At 45.5% G+C, this 16,148-nt stretch overlaps 1 protein-coding gene across 1 annotated transcript in view; it reads left to right on the forward strand.

Annotated features, from left to right (window-relative positions):
* LOC143959324 (voltage-dependent T-type calcium channel subunit alpha-1I-like) overlaps positions 1–16,148 on the forward strand; it is a gene marked incomplete at its 5' end in the record, with an annotated part of 1,279,315 nt that overhangs the window by 1,024,329 nt on the left and 238,838 nt on the right. The window lies entirely within an intron of this gene.

Below are 16,148 nucleotides of genomic sequence, written 5' to 3' on the forward strand. Positions count from 1 at the left end.
CATGTCTTTGGAGTGTGGGAGGAATCCGAAGTACCCGGAGGAAACCCATGCAGGCACAGGGAGAACATGCAAACTCCAGGCAGGTAGTGTTGTGGTTGGGATTTGAACCAGCGACCCTTTTTACTGCTAGGCGAGAGTGCTAACCACTACACCACTGTGCCGCCCTATCACCACTGTGCCGCCCTTCTTTATGAAGAAGGTGAACAGACGGGGAGGCTACTGGCCAAGATTGCTAGGGCTCAACAGCCTGGTGTTTCTTCTGGCACCCCTGAGGTTGGGAAACGGCAGATTGGTTATTGCTCCTGACTCTATAATTGTGGAACTTGTCTCTTTCGACTCCTCTTTATACCAATATAAACAGTATCCACGTACCAGAACGGTCTGCTCAAATTAAAAAAAATGCTTGATTCTCTAATAACGCTGAAGGAGCAGCAAGGGATAACTGCTGCATTCCCCAACTGTAGGGTGCTGGCTCATGATGGGTTGCCAGTGGAGGTGTTCAAAAACTATGGTGAGAAGATATTACCAATGTTGTTAACAGTACTCAGTTATGCTAAGCAGCAAGCAACTTTACCATACTCTCTGACAAAGGCTAATATCATTATTCTTTTAAAATCTGGCAAAGATTCCACGGACCCAGGATCTTATAGGCCAATCTCCCTGCTTCAAAGTGAGATAAAAATCTTGGCAAAGGTACTAGCCCTGCACTTAAATAAGGTTATTTCTACAAGTATACACCCGTATCAATCTGGTTTTATGCCCCAAAAGTCCACGGCTGTTAATCTTCATCAAAGTACAGGCCAAAGCTGACAATGTGGGTAATAGGGCTCTACTGTCTTTTGGATGCAGCTAAGGTCTTTGACAGTGTGGAATGGTCATTTCTCTGGACTGTCCGCTCCAGATTTGGTTTTGGCCCGGTATTTAGCTCCTGGGTTAAATTATTGTATAATTATCCAGTGGCAGCCATCCGGGAGGCTGGGAGTATCTCTTCAACATTTCCTCTTGGCAGGGGCACCCGAAAGGGTTGTCTGCTGTTGCCACTGTTATTTGCACTGGTTATGGAGCCCTTAGCTGCATCCGTTTTTTTTTTTAGTAACTCCTTTATTTGCCAGAGAAAGTTGCATCTAACAGCCAAAGTAAACAGTGTTTACAGTATCTCAGATAACAAATAGGTACTCAAAGGCCAAGTTTGTGAGGATAGTGCTCAGTGTATCACGCTAGGATGTCCATCATACATTTATATAAAGGACCAAGGCATATATGCTTTAATGCATGAAACAGTAAAATAAAATATATAATAGAATGAAGCAACTTAGATTGGAGCTTTTCAATTAGCTTAACGGGAGGTAGTACTTCCCTTAGGCCTAATAAGCCCAGTCATGTGGCAATGTAAAAGCAAACTATAGACAGGGATATACATCATATCTGAAAAGCATATCCCATCACCTGATCTCAAAAAAAAAAAAAAAAAGGAGGAGTAGGAGAAGGGGAACAACCAGAGGGGGAGGTGCTGTTGGAAGTAGATGTCCCCAGAACAGGGAAAGCTGGGTGTAGGGGGAAGAAATGGAGAAAAGCAGAGAGGGCCTCTCGCCCAGAGAGTAGAGTTGGATCTGGGAAGGTTAGCACGTTTGTGCCACCTCCTGTAGATATGCGTCAGTGTACACGAAGTGGTTCCTGGGTCGCCAGGTCTCTCGGTAGGTCTCCTGCTGGTTATGCAAAATAGTGGTGAGATCCTCCATGTCTCTCAATTCATTCACCTTAGAGAACCACAGAGATTTTGATGGGGGGGTTCTGATCTCCAGCAAAGGGAAATGCATGCCTTGGCCGCATTCAGCTGCTGGATTGTGAGGGAGGCCTTATATTTCTTGATTGGTCTTTCTGAAAGATGAAGCAGACAGGCCACCGGGTTCCCTTCCAGGTCAACATTGGTCAGGCGCTTGACTGTACAGCTCACCTCATGCCAAAAGGGGGCAAGTTTGGGACAATCCCAGAAAATATGCAGCATCGTCCCTTCAGCATTTCCGCATCGCCAGCATACACTGGGGACATATGGGAGGTAGACATGTGCAAAAGGAAAAAATTTGTTTAGTTTAGTTTCGTTTTAATTCGTTAATTAATTTTGTTTAGTTATATTCGTTAAATTCGTTAAATTCGTTAAATTCGTTCTCGTATTTAGTTTAGTTTTCTGCCGAATTAGAAAAAATTGGTCACATTCGAAAATATTTCAACCAAATTCGAAAATATTTCTACCGAATTCGAAATGATTTCAACATGATTCGAAATTATTTCAACAGCATTCGAAACTATTTCAACCGGATTCGAAAATATTTTGCGACCCGAATTTAGGGCCATGTCTCTCAGGGTCACTTGGTGCTAGAAACCCCAAATTTGGATATGTTGGTAGTGCTAGTTCTATTGTGTTTGCATACCAAATTTGGTGTTTCTAGCTATAAGTGACCCCGAGATATGTGGCCCCAAATTCGGGTCGCAAAATGTAATTCTCTGCTGCAGAAAAGTACTTTCATATTGCCCATATCTGGGGTCGCTTGGTGGCAGGTGACGTGGCAAGTGGACAATATACAACTTGGTCACGTGGCACTCATGGCCGGTCACGTCGCACTCGTGTCAGGTCACGTGGCACTCGTGGCCGGCCACATGGCACTCGTGGCCAGCCACGTGGCACTCATGTCAGGTCAGGTGGCACTCGTGGCTGGTCAAGTGGCACTTGTGTCAGGTCACGTGGCACTCGTGGCCAGTCACGTGGCACTCATGGCAGGTGTTGTGGCAAGTGGACAATACACAACTTGTGGCAGGTGACATGGCAAGTGGACAATACACAACTTGTGGCAGGTGACGTGGCAAGTGGACAATACACAACTTGTGGCAGGTGACGTGGCAAGTGGATAAATACAATACAAAACTTTTGGTAAGTGGACAATGACATACAGCATATGCACTTGCCTTGCGATCGACATCTGTGACTTCTTCAATCAGGGATGCTGACAATTTCATTGATAACATAAATATAAATGAAATAAGATGTGTGTGTTTTTTTTGCACTGGTACACTGCAAGTATAAAAAGTTGATGTGACAGATATATATAAGTAAGTATAAGTAACTAACCATCTTCCCAAATTTCTAATTCAAATCGAAAAGATTAGAACAGAATAGAAAAAAAATTATTTAATGAATAAGTGCTTGACATTTTGTGACCCGACTTTGGGGCCACGTATCTCGGGGTCACTTGGGGCTAGAAACCCCAAATTTGTATATGCTGTAGTGCTAGTTCTATTGTGTTTGCATACCAAATTTGGTGTTTCTAGCTATAAGTGACCCCGAGATATGTGGCCCCAAATTCGGGTCGCAAAATGTCATTCTCTGCTGCAGAAAAGTACTTTCATATTGCCCATATCTGGAGTCGCTTGGTGGCAGGTGACGTGGCAAGTGGACAATATACAACTTGGTCACGTGGCACTCATGGCCGGTCATGTGGCACTCGTGGCCGGTCACGTGGCACTCGTGGCCGGTCACGTGGCACTCGTGTCAGGTCACGTGGATAAATACAATACAAAACTTTTGGTAAGTGGACAATGACATACAGCATATGCACTTGCCTTGCGATCGACATCTGTGACTTCTTCAATCAGGGATGCTGACAACTTCATTGATACCATAAATATAAATGAAATAAGATGTGTGTTTTTTTTGCACTGGTACACTGCAAGTATGAAAAGTTGATGTGACAGATATATATAAGTAAGTATAAGTAACTAACCATCTTCCCAAATTTCTAATTCAAATCGAAAAGATTAGAACAGAATAGAAAAAAAATATTTAATGAATAAAATAGAAAGAAAATACAACCATCTTCTTAAATTCAAATTTGAATAGAATACATTTGAATTTTGAATAGTATGAAAAAAATGAAATAGATGCTAATAGTCTGCAGGAGATCTTATTAAAACAAATGGTAATCTGCAAACAAATTAAAAATGAAATAGATAGTATCTATATTCTATTCTGTTCTATTGTTCTAGTCTATTCTCTATTTCTATTCTTATCTTTTCTATTCAAATTCGAATTCATTCTATACGAAATTCAAATGTCGGAAATATATATACCGTATATACTCGAGTATAAGCCGAGATTTTCAGCCTCTTTTTTGAGGCTGAAAGTGCCCCCCTCGGCTTATACTCGAGTCATCGCTGTCTGCCCGCTCGATCAGCGTGTCGAGCAGACAGACAGCGGCCATTCTACAATTCAAAAGCCGCGCCTCCGGCTCCGCCTTCGCCTGTGATAGGCGGAACACTGAATTTCCCAGCAGCCTGTGTTCCGCCTATCACGGACATCGTATCATCCTCGTACTACGGACGAGGATGATACGATGTCAGTGATAGGCGGAACACAGGCTGCTGGGAAATTCAGTGTTCCGCCTATCACAGGCGAAGGAGGAGGCGCGGCTTTTGAATTTTACAATGGCCGCCGAAGAGGGCACGGGACGGAGGCAAGGCAAGGCAAGGCAAGGCACGGCACGGCACGGGACGGGACGGAGGCAAGGCAAGGCACGACACGACGGCAAGGCACGGCACGGCACGGGACGGAACGGAGGCAAGGAGGCAAGGCACGGGACGGAGGCTCGGGACAAAGGTAGGCTGGACACACACACACACACACACACACACACACACACACACACACACACACACACACACACGCGGATGGATACACACACACACAGGGATGGGTGGATGGATGGAGACACACACAGGGATGGGTGGATGGATGGAGACACACACAGGGATGGATGGATGGATGGAGACACACACACACAGGGATGGATGGATGGATGGATGGAGACACACACACACAGGGATGGATGGATGGATGGACACACACACACACAGGGATGGATGGACGGACACACAGGGATGGACGGACACACAGGGATGGACGGACACACAGGGATGGACGGACACACACACAGGGATGGACAGGCATGTCTCACCCTCGGCTTATAAACGAGTCAATAAGTTTGCCAGTTTTTTTGGGGGTAAATTGGGGGCCTCGGCTTATATTCGGGTCGGCCTATACTCGAGTATATACGGTATATATATATATATATATATATATATATATAACAAATTCAAATTTCGGAAGATGGTTTTATATATATATATATATATATATATATATATATATATATATATATATATATATATAACCATCTTCCGAAATTTGAATTTAGTATATAATGATTTAGATTTTAATAGAAAAGATTTTAATAGAATATAAAAGAATAGACTAGAAAAACAATAGAACAGAACAGAATAAAATATAATATATTCTATTCTGTTCTATCATTTTTCTAGTCTATTTTCCATTTTATTATAATCTTTTCTATCCAAATTTAAAATTAATTAATTAAATATTTTGAATTCATACTATTCGAAATTCAAATTTATTCTATTTGAAATTTGAATTTCAGAAGATGGTTGTATATTCTTTCTATTTTATTCTATTAAATTATATTTTTTTCTAATCTTTTTTATTTGAATTAGAAATTTTGGAAGATGGTTAGTTACTTACTTGTATACATCTGTCACATCAACTTCTCATACTTGCAGTGTACCAGTGCAAAAAAACACACACATCTTATTTCATTTATATTACTTTTCTGCAGAAGAAAATTACATTTTGCAACCCAAATTTGGGGCCATGTATCTCAGGGCTTATATCTAGGAACCCCAAATTTGGTATGCAAACATAGTAGAAATAGCACTACAACATATCCAAATATGCGATTTCTAGCTCCAAGTGAACCCGAGTTATGGGGCCCCAAAGTCGGGTCGCAAAATATCAAGCACTTTTCTGCAGCAGAGAATGACATTTTGTGACCCGACTTTGGGGCCCCGTAACTCGGGGTCACTTGGTGCTAGAAACCCCAAATTTTGATATGTTGTAGTGCTATTTCTACTGTGTTTGCATACCTAGCTATAAGTGGCCCCGAGATACATGGCCCCAAATTCGGGTCGCAAAATCTAATTTTTCGAATTTGATTCGAATTTCGTTTGAATTCCTTAGCATTGTCATTCGGTAATTCGGATGCATCCAAATGTCTGAATAATGAAAATTCGTCCGAATTTCGATTCGGAACGAAATGAAATGCACATGTCTAGTGGGAGGAAACGGTGTAAAGTGGTAGGCACTCTGAACCATCTGGTCAAGATCTTGTAACATGTCTCCTGGATCCTCCTGGCTATAGAGGATTTCTGGGAGAAATGAAGGATCTTCTCTTTCTGAGAGTCAGTAAACTGGGTGCCTAAGTCTGACTTCCATTTGGTTAGGAAGTATGTAATATATCCATCTGCCGGTCCAGTCAAAGAGGCATATATTATTGAGAGGCCATGGCGGACTGGTTCCCCCTGACAACACAGGTGTTCCAATTCTATGAGTTGGCGAGAAGCTCCCAGTGTCCGTAAACACCCGCGCAAGAAGTTGCATAGCTGGAAACCACTCCAGAAATCCAGCTGAGGATCCATGGCAGACACCCCTACAGAGGGGGTGATTCGGCCGTCAGAACCCACAAAGTCGCAAAGGTGGAGTCGTCCATTTGTGACTAACTGGAAATGGGGATTCTGAAGGCTGGTGTCATAAACCGGATGTGACCAGAACTGTGTGACTGCGACAGAGTAAACCAAACATAAGTAGGTGAAAGCAAGTTATTTTATTAAGATAAAATGCATATAATGTGAATACACCACCAATACCAAACAGAGTGAGAAAACCGAATAACAGTGACAACCAACCAGTATATATAACAAAGGGGATTCCAGAATCGTAGTCAAGCCAGGCCAGGGTCATAAACAGGAGGTTAGCAGATGGGGGGACAAGGAGAAAGGGATCAGGTAGCAGGACAAGGTTCCAGGGATGCAGGAATGGACAGGATCAGGTACATCAGGATCAGGATGCAGGAATCAAGGTTCAGAATCAGGGTAACAGGATGCAGGTCAGGGCTCAAGGACAAACCCAAGGCAAACATGTGAGTGCTTGCTGTCTATTTATAGACCTGTGATTGGCCTCAAATGACACCTGATTGCAGGAGGTTCTGTCTGCTCTACACTGCCAGAATCCATCTGCTGGTGGACGCCAGTACTGCATGCCAAAAGACAGATATTATCAGCGGATGGAACATTTCCTGACAGTACCCCCCTCAAAGGAGCGGCCTCCAGATGCTCCAACTGGATGTAATTGTCCATAGTCTATGGCATCAAGCAGAACAATTAATAGGGGTACTTCAAGCTGGGCATCAGGCACTTCAGGCTGGGCATCAGACACTTCAGGGTAGATAGCGGGCTCTGGGTCATCAAGCTGGGTGGCAGGCTCCCGGTCATCGAGCTGGGCGGCAGGCTCCTGGTCATTGAGCTGGGCGGCAGGCACATCAGGCTGGGCAGCCAACACATCAAGCGGGGCAGCCGGCATGGGTACATCAACCTGGGCAGCAAGCGTGGGCACATCAAGCTGGGCAGCAGGTGCAGGCACATCAAGCGGGGCAGCAGGCACATCAAGCGGGGCAGCAGGCACATCAAGTTGGGCAGAAGGCACTTTAAGTTGGGCATCAGGTGCATCAAACAGGGCAGCAGGTACATCACGCTGGGCAGCGGGCACTTCAAGCTGGGCAGCAGATAGAGGCTCATCCTGTAGGGCAGCAGACAGTGGCACATCGGGCTGGGCAGCAGACAGTGGCACATCGGGGCTGGCAGCAGACAGAGGCACATCGGGCTGGGCAGCAGGCTCTGGGTAATCAGGCTGATCAGCAGGCTCCGGGTCATCGGGCTGATCAGCAGGCTCTGGGTCATCAGGCTGGGCAGCAGGCTCCGGGTCATCAGGCTGGGCAGCAGGCTCCGGGTTATCAGGCTGGGCAATCAGGCTGGGTAGCAGGCTGGGCAATCAGGCTGGCCAGCAGGCTCTGGGTCATCAGGCTGGGCAGCAGGCTCCGGGTTATCAGGCTGGGCAATCAGGCTGGGTAGCAGGCTCTGGGTCATCACGCTGGGCAGCAGGCACTTCAAGCTGGGCAGCGGATAGAGGCACATCATGTAGGGCAGCAGACAGTGGCACATCGGGCTGGGCAGCAGACAGTGGCACATCGGGCCTGGCAGCAGACAGAGGCACATCGGGCTGGGCAGCAGGCTCCGGGTCATCAGGCTGGGCAGCAGGCTCCGGGTCATCAGGCTGGGCAGCAGGCTCCGGGTTATCAGGCTGGGCAATCAGGCTGGGTAGCAGGCTCTGGGTCATCAGGCTGGGCAGCAGGCTCCGGGTCATCAGGCTGGGCAGCAGACACAGGTGCAGCGAGATGGGTAGTAGACAGTGGCACATTAGGCTGGGCAGCAGGCACATCAAGGCAGATGGCAGACAGCAGGCTCTGGGTTATCGAGCTGGGCAGCGGACTCCGGGTCATTGGACTGGGCAGCAGGCTCATCGAGCTGGGCAGCAGGCTCCGGGTCATCAAGCTGGGTATTAGACAGTGGCACATCAGGCTGGGCAGCAGACAGGAACTCATCAGGCTGGGCAGCAGACAGGAACTCATCAGGCTGGGCAGCAGACAGGAACACATCAGGCTGGGCAGCAGACGGGAACACATCAGGCTGGGCAGCAGGCACTGCAGGCCGGGAAACAGGCAACGCACCCTCAGACCGGGAAACAAACACTGAGACATCAGGCTGGAATGCTGGTTCTTCAGGCTGGAACGCTGGCTCTGGCTCTTCAGGCTGGAATGCTGGCTCTGGCTTTTCAGGCTGGAACGCTGGCTCTGGCTCTTCAGGCTGGAACGCTGGCACCTCCGGCTTGAACAGATTGATGGGTGTGGAGGCAGGTTGCGTTAATGGCAGGATAATTTTGGTTGGGAAAAACTTTAGTTTTTTTCTTTGGTTTAGTTACTGAAGCTCTGTAGGTGGGGGGTGCAGCAGACTGGAAAGGAGGCTTGGGATATGGCAGAGAGGAGGTAACAGCAGCTGGAGGAAGTTCTTGTGGATTAGTAAGCAGCTGAGAAGAGGCAGGTGGGTGGTATGCAGGATAGGTACAGGGAGCAGAGACCTGATATGAGTATTTGGTTGGAAGAAATGCATACTGGGCTGCTACTGGGTTTCACATAGGTGATGGGGGTTTTGTTGTGGGTTGGTTGAGGTTGGTTGTAACATATCAGACCATGTTGAGAGTATTGGTTGGACAAAGAACCGATCACATGCTGACTGTCTAACAAGGGTCTGTACTGAGTGAATACAGTGGTGTGAAAAAGTGTTTGCCCCCTTCCTCATTTCCTGTTCCTTTGCATGTTTGTCACACTTAAGTGTTTCGGAACATCAAACCAATGTAAACAATAGTCAAAGACAACACAAGTAAACACAAAATGCAATTTGTAAATGAAGGTGTTTATTATTAAAGGTGAAAAAAAATCCAAACCATCATGGCCCTGTGTGAAAAAGTGATTGCCCCCTAAACCTAATAACTGGTTGGGCCACCCTTAGCAGCAACAACTGCAACCAAGCGTTTGCGATAACGTGCAATGAGGCTTTTACAGCGTCCTGGAGGAATTTTGGCCCACTCATCTTTGCAGAATTGTCCTAATTCAGTTACATTAGAGGGTTTTCGAGCATGAACGGCCTTTTTAAGGTCATACCACAACATCTCAATAGGATTCAAGTCAGGACTTTGGCTAGGCCACTCCAAAGTCTTCATTTTGTTTTTCTTCAGCCATTCGGTGGTGGACTTGTGTTTAGGATCATTGTCCTGCTGCAGAACCCAAGTTCGTTTCAGCTTGAGTACACGAACAGATGGTCGGACATTCTCCTTCAGGATCTCTTGGTAGACAGCAGAATTCATAGTTCCTTTTATCACGGCAAGTCTTACAGGTCCTGAAGCAGCAAAACAGCCCCAGACCATCACACTACCACCACCATATTTTACTGTTGGTATAATGTTCTTTTTATGAAATGCAGTGTTCCTTCTACGCCAGATATACTTGGACACACACCTTCCAAAGAGTTCCACTTTTGTCTCATCGGTCCACAGAATGTTGTCCCAAAAGTCTTGGGGATCATCAAGATGTGTTGTGGAGAAATTGAGACGAGCTTTGATGTTCTTTTTGCTCAGCAGTGGTTTTCTCCTTGGAACTCTGCCATGCAGGCCATTTTTGCCCAGTCTTTTCCTGATGGTGGAGGCATGAACGCTGACCTTAACTGAGGCAAGTGAGGCCTGCAGTTCCTTGGACGTTGTTGTGGGGTCTTTTGTGACCTCTTGGATGAGTCGTCGCTGCGCTCTTGGGGTAATTTTGGGCGGCCGGCCGCTCCTGGGAAGGTTCACCACTGTTCCATGTCTTCGCCATTTGTGGATAATGGCTCTCACTGTGGTTCGTTGGATTCCCAAAGCTTTGGAAATGGCTTTATAACCCTTTGCAGACTGATAGATCTCAATTACTTTCTTCCTCAATTGTTCCTGAATTTCTTTGGGTCTCGGCATGATGTGTAGCTTTTAAGGATCTTCTGGTGGACCTTACTGTGTCAAGCAACTCCTATTTAAGTGATGCCTTGATTGTGAACAGGTGTGGCAATAATCAGGCCTGGGTGTGGCTATAGAAATTGAACTCAGGTGTGGACAACCACAGTTATAGTATGTTTTAACAAGGGGGGCAATCACTTTTTCACACAGGGCCATGATGGTTTGGATTTTTTTTCACCTTTAAAGGGGTTGTAAAGGTAAATTTTTTATTTTCTACATAGGTTCCTTTTAAGCTATTGCATTGTTGGTTCACTTATCTTTTCCTTCGATTTCCCTTCTAAATGTTTTTTTTTCTTTGTTTTCTTTGTCTGAATTTCTCACTTCCTGTTCCTCCTCAGTAAGCTGTTCAGTAAGCTGTTCTGGCTGACTAACCACCAGCTCGGATGATGGTGAGAAGTTTACTGAGGAGAAACAGGAAGTGAGATATTCAGACAAAGCAAAAAAACATTTAGAAGGGAAATCAAAGGAAAAGGTAAGTGAACCAACAATGCACTAGCTTAAAGGAACCTATGTAGAAAATAAAAAATTTACCTTTACAACCCCTTTAATAATAAACACCTTCATTTACAAATTGCATTTTGTGTTTACTTGTGTTGTCCTTGACTATTGTTTAAATTGGTTTGATGTTTCTGAAACACTTAAGTGTGACAAACATGCAAAGGAACAGGAAATGAGGAAGGGGGCAAACACTTTTTCACACCACTGTACATTCCATAAGCTTATGCTGAGGACAAACGGAATAGTGCTCAAAAAAGCATCCTCTAACAGCCACACCAGAGACTCTACCTGATCAGCACTGAAAGGGGGAGAAAAATCATCACCAGCCTTTGGATCACAGGAGAGGGCTACCTCAGCACATATTTGGATCAAAGGCTGCACATCCCTAAACAACATACAGCCCTGGTCAACCAGGAAGTGGGCCAAACAGATGATCTCAAGCAGCTGGTCATTGGTCCACTCTTTCAGTGTCTGGCGGAGATACTCGCCACTCTGACGCCAGCAAAGCATAATAAGAAATCACATTAGGATTCATTCCAGCAAAGCCAACAGAACCGAGATGGTTTCTCTGTGCAGTCACTTCTGGTCAGGGATGGTCTTGGTTTCTGTTGTAAACCAGATGTGACCAGAACTGTGTGACTGCGACAGAGTAAACCAAACATAAGTAGGTGAAAGTAAGTGATTTTATTAAGATAAATGCATATAATGTGAATACACCACCAATACCAAACAGAGTGAGAAAACCAAATAACAGTGACAACCAACCAGTATATATAACAAAGGGGATTCCAGAATCGTAGTCAAGCCAGGCCAGGGTCATAAACAGGAGGTCAGCAGATGGGGGGACAAGGAGAAAGGGATCAGGTAGCAGGACAAGGTTCCAGGGATGCAGGAATGGACAAGATCAGGTACAACAGGATCAGGATGCAGGAATCAAGGTTCAGGATCAGGGTAACAGGTAACAGGATGCAGGTCAGGGCTCAAGGACAAAACCAAGGCAAACATGTGAGTGCTCTCCGGCTTTTTATAGGCCTGTGATTGGCCTCAAATGACACCTGATTGCAGGAGGTGCTGTCTGCTCCACACTGCCAGAATCCATCTGCTCTGGGCGTGACCGGATGGTGATGTTGGCGGCAGCGTGTGAGGAGTGAGAGAGGTGTGTGCTCTCACTGCAATGCCGACGGCTGAAGCCTGTGCATGGCTGACAGTATAGCAGCTTGTGGTGTATTGTCCCCGGGAAGGGAAAGAGAGAGGCTCATGCTGTCCTAGCCAAACTGCTTCCAGAACTTTATACTATATCCCCTGAAGCCCCTGAAGCACTGGCCATACCTGGTGTGTGGAGGTCCCTTGGTTTTCGTGGTGCGGGGGATGCTGGACTGGACCGGAGACCTTAGCGGCGCTGTTGGGTGGTTCGCCTGAGGGACTGTGCAGAGCTGAGATCCCGGAACGCCGAGATCTCGCGAGACCTTGGTCTTGGCGAGAGGGAGACCAGGAGGTGAGAGACTGACGGCTAAAGCAGTCCAGGCTTAGAACGCCGGTCCATGCATCAAATATCTTTGGCCATTAGCTGATTAAACAAAGAAGGGAGACCCCTGGAGGACACTTGCATTACAGCCCGGCATTCAGTGTATGTATCGGTCTTTTACATTAATACATTAATAATGTGGAAAGCCCCTGAGAGACGTTTTTCCCTATTTAGTTTCATATGACTGTTAGTTGCTTACTGTGCCCTAAGGGGAAGAAAGAACGCATGGAGGAGTGAAATCTGCACTGCACTGTGTTCATTTTTTACATATTTTTTATATATTTTTTTTTTTGTATTAACCTGCTAACCAGTGCTAACCTAGGGGTAATGTTTGATCAAACGTTGAAAATCTGCTGCATCTGCCACGGCGGCTCCTGCTGATGAGAGGGAGGGATTTTAGCTGGACAGCGGAATTGTTGGAGTCATCGGAGGTCATATATTTATAGTAAACCCCCATCGTGGTATTGTGGAAACTGCGTCTGGGAACCATCTCCCCCTCCCCCCCCCCTTTTTTTTTTTTTTGGGCCATATATTGAATTAAATTATGGCTGCAAGAAGGAGAGGAGAGGAGACTGCAGGACAGGAGAATGTCGGGATACAATCCTTAAGGTCAGCTAAGGATAAAGATAAGGAGAAGGGCTCCCAGGCCACAGCAACAGGGACATCAGCAGCAGCAAAATTAGAAAAGTATGCTCATACCCCAGATCACACGCCAATTAAGGGAGCACAGGCAAAAACCTCAATGGATAGAAAGAGCCAAGGGCAACCAGCACTGGCGGGAGGAAAGAATGTAGTCAAACAAATGGCAGGTGCAGTAGGAAGATCTGAAACAGTGCTTATGCAGATCCCCCTGACCGATGGAGAAGGAGAACCAACATTAAAGGAGGTGTTGGGGGCAGTTAATGTATGTAAACAATCTCTGGTAGAGCTGTGTGATCAAACAAGAGGCATTAAGGAGGAGATAGCCTTGATGCGGCAAGAACTTCAAAACACGGTTGATAGAATAACAGCAGCAGAGGGGAGAATATCTCAGATCGAAGATGAGATATACCTATTGAATCAAGAGGTCAAAGACCTAAAAACACAGATGGGGAAGTTCGCAGGGAAATTGGATGAAATGGAGAATCGACTCCGGAGGGACAATGTGAGGCTGGTAGGTCTCCCTGAAAAATGTGAAGGCCCTGACCCAATTATATTTCTGGAAAGATGGTTTGTTGAAATTTTTGGAAGAGAAACTTTTTCCCAACAGTTCGCAATAGAAAGGGCGCATAGAGTTCCGACTAGAATCCCGAATTGAGGGGGCCAGCCTAAATCTATTCTACTGAAATTCTTGAATTACAAAGACAAAGCGGCTGTGCTCCAAAAGGCCAGAGAAATGGGAAGTATCACTTATAAAGGGACTAAAGTTTCATTTTATTCTGATTTTTCTCCAGATCTGCTGTATCCAGGCGCAGAGCAGAGTTTGTTGAATCTAAGCGTAAACTTCAGAAACTGGACGTTACATATGCTCTGCTGTATCCAGCTCGGTTACGTGTTGTAGCATTGGGAGAGACTTTATTTTTTGACTCTCCAGCTGGCATATTAGCCTGGGTGGAGGAAAAAGGGGATCGGTTGATGAGGACATGATGGGTTAGAGGGGAAGGAGGATAACTTCAGCCCCCCCCCCCCTCCTCTTTGTTGTTACTTCTCGTTTTTGTGTGTTTTCTTCTTTTTTAGTGTTCTTTTTTTTGCTTTTTTTTTCTCTCTCTCTCGCTTCTCTCTCTTTGCTCCTTTCCTCTCTCTCTCTCTTCTCCCCTGACCTCCCCTGTTGGGGGGAGGGGGAGGAGGGAGGGGGAGTTTGGACAGGGGGACTTAGTGGGTACAGTGCACTCGTATTTTGGGCACAATGTATATGTTCACGCATCGGTGGGCGGTGGGACACACACAGGATAAGGGAATATATGAATGAGATTAAGAAGGGGAAAAATGAGATACAGGTTGAGTTTAAGAGTAGAGAGGAGGGGAGGGGGGCTGGGGAGAAAGTATGTGAGTGGAAAGGAGGGAGGGGGGAGCATGAAGGTATGGGTGGGGATGTTTTGGTCACAGAAAAAGCCCCCAGGGGTAACCTAGAAGGGTACAGGGGGGGGAGGGGGGTAGGAATAAGGAATAAAAGGGGAAATAATGCACAGGAAAAGGAAGAAGCTTGCACAGATATAGAGGATAAATTAAAATTTGGATTATACAAAAAGTTTATATTTTTTTCACAGATGGGAAGTTCAGGATGGAATGTTATCACAATATTTGAGAGGACACATAAAGATGTTATGATTTTTATTTTGAGTAAGTTTTTCTCTCTCCTTCTGTTCCCTCACATGTCTCATTTTTTTTAGATGGGGTGTAGAGAATGTCCCCATGAGATTAACCATAATATTGAGACATCTTCCTCTCTCTGTTTTTGCTGCCTTTTTTTGGGGGGGGTAAGATATGCAGGCTAGAGTTATGAATATTGGTTCCTGGAATGTACGAGGGATGGGTACACCAGTTAAAAAAGCAGCGGTGTTTGAAGCCCTTGAAAAATGCGATGTTGGGCTGATCTGCCTACAGGAGACGCATCTAACTAAAGACTCCAAGCTGGAGAACTACAGTAGGAAATTTCAAGCCCAGTTCCACTCAGTCCACACCTCATATTCAAGAGGTGTGGCCGTGTTGGTAAGAAAAGAAGTTGCGTTTAACTGTCGGCAGACCAGCATTGATAAAGAAGGGAGGTATGTGTTTTTGTATTGTGTGATTGAAAATCGGGAGTATGTCCTTGCAAATATCTACATTCCACCCCCGTTTAAATTGGAGGTTTTATATAACTTAATGGAATTTATAGTGGATAAATCTGGGATCCCAGTGGTAGTAGTGGGAGACTTTAACGAGGTTATTAATAAAAATCAAGATAGGTTTCCACCAGGGACACATTTGCAGAGGGAGGGTGAGAGTCGACTATCCAGGTTTATGCAAGAAGGGGGACTGTCTGATTTGTGGAGAGTTCGGAATCCAGACCTGCTACAATACTCGTGTTTTTCAAGCTCCTACTCCTCACTCTCAAAAATAGATCTAGTTTTGGGGAATGAAGAAGCTAACCAAGTGGTAAGGGAAATAGTATACCAACCTAGGGGGGTGTCAGATCATTCACTGGTGACGGTATCAGTAAATTTAGGGGGGATAAGACCTTCGAAAGTATGGAAGATGAATCCTGTATGGTTTGAGATAATTGGAGATCCAAATAAGGTATTATCCCAGCTAGAAGAGTTTATATAGATCAATAATGATACTGCCGCAAGAGGAGTGACATGGGACGCACTAAAGGCCTACCTTAGGGGTATCCTTATTCAACAGGTAGCGAAAATTAAGAAAATATCTGGAGAATGGGAGAACACAGTTAAAAGGGACTTAGTAGAAGCAGAAAGAGAATATGTAGTAAATCCAACCCCAGAGAAACAAAAGACATGGTTAGATACTCAGCAGAAATATAAAGCAGTGATCCTTGGGAAGGTCGAGAATAAAAGACTGTTTCAGAAACAAGTGGCGTTTGGGGAGGGGGAAAGA

The sequence above is a fragment of the Lithobates pipiens genome, unplaced genomic scaffold, assembly GCF_037356315.1.
Source record: "Lithobates pipiens isolate NorthernLeopardFrog02 unplaced genomic scaffold, aLitPip1_a1.2 Scaffold_70, whole genome shotgun sequence".
Lineage (NCBI taxonomy): Eukaryota > Metazoa > Chordata > Amphibia > Anura > Ranidae > Lithobates > Lithobates pipiens.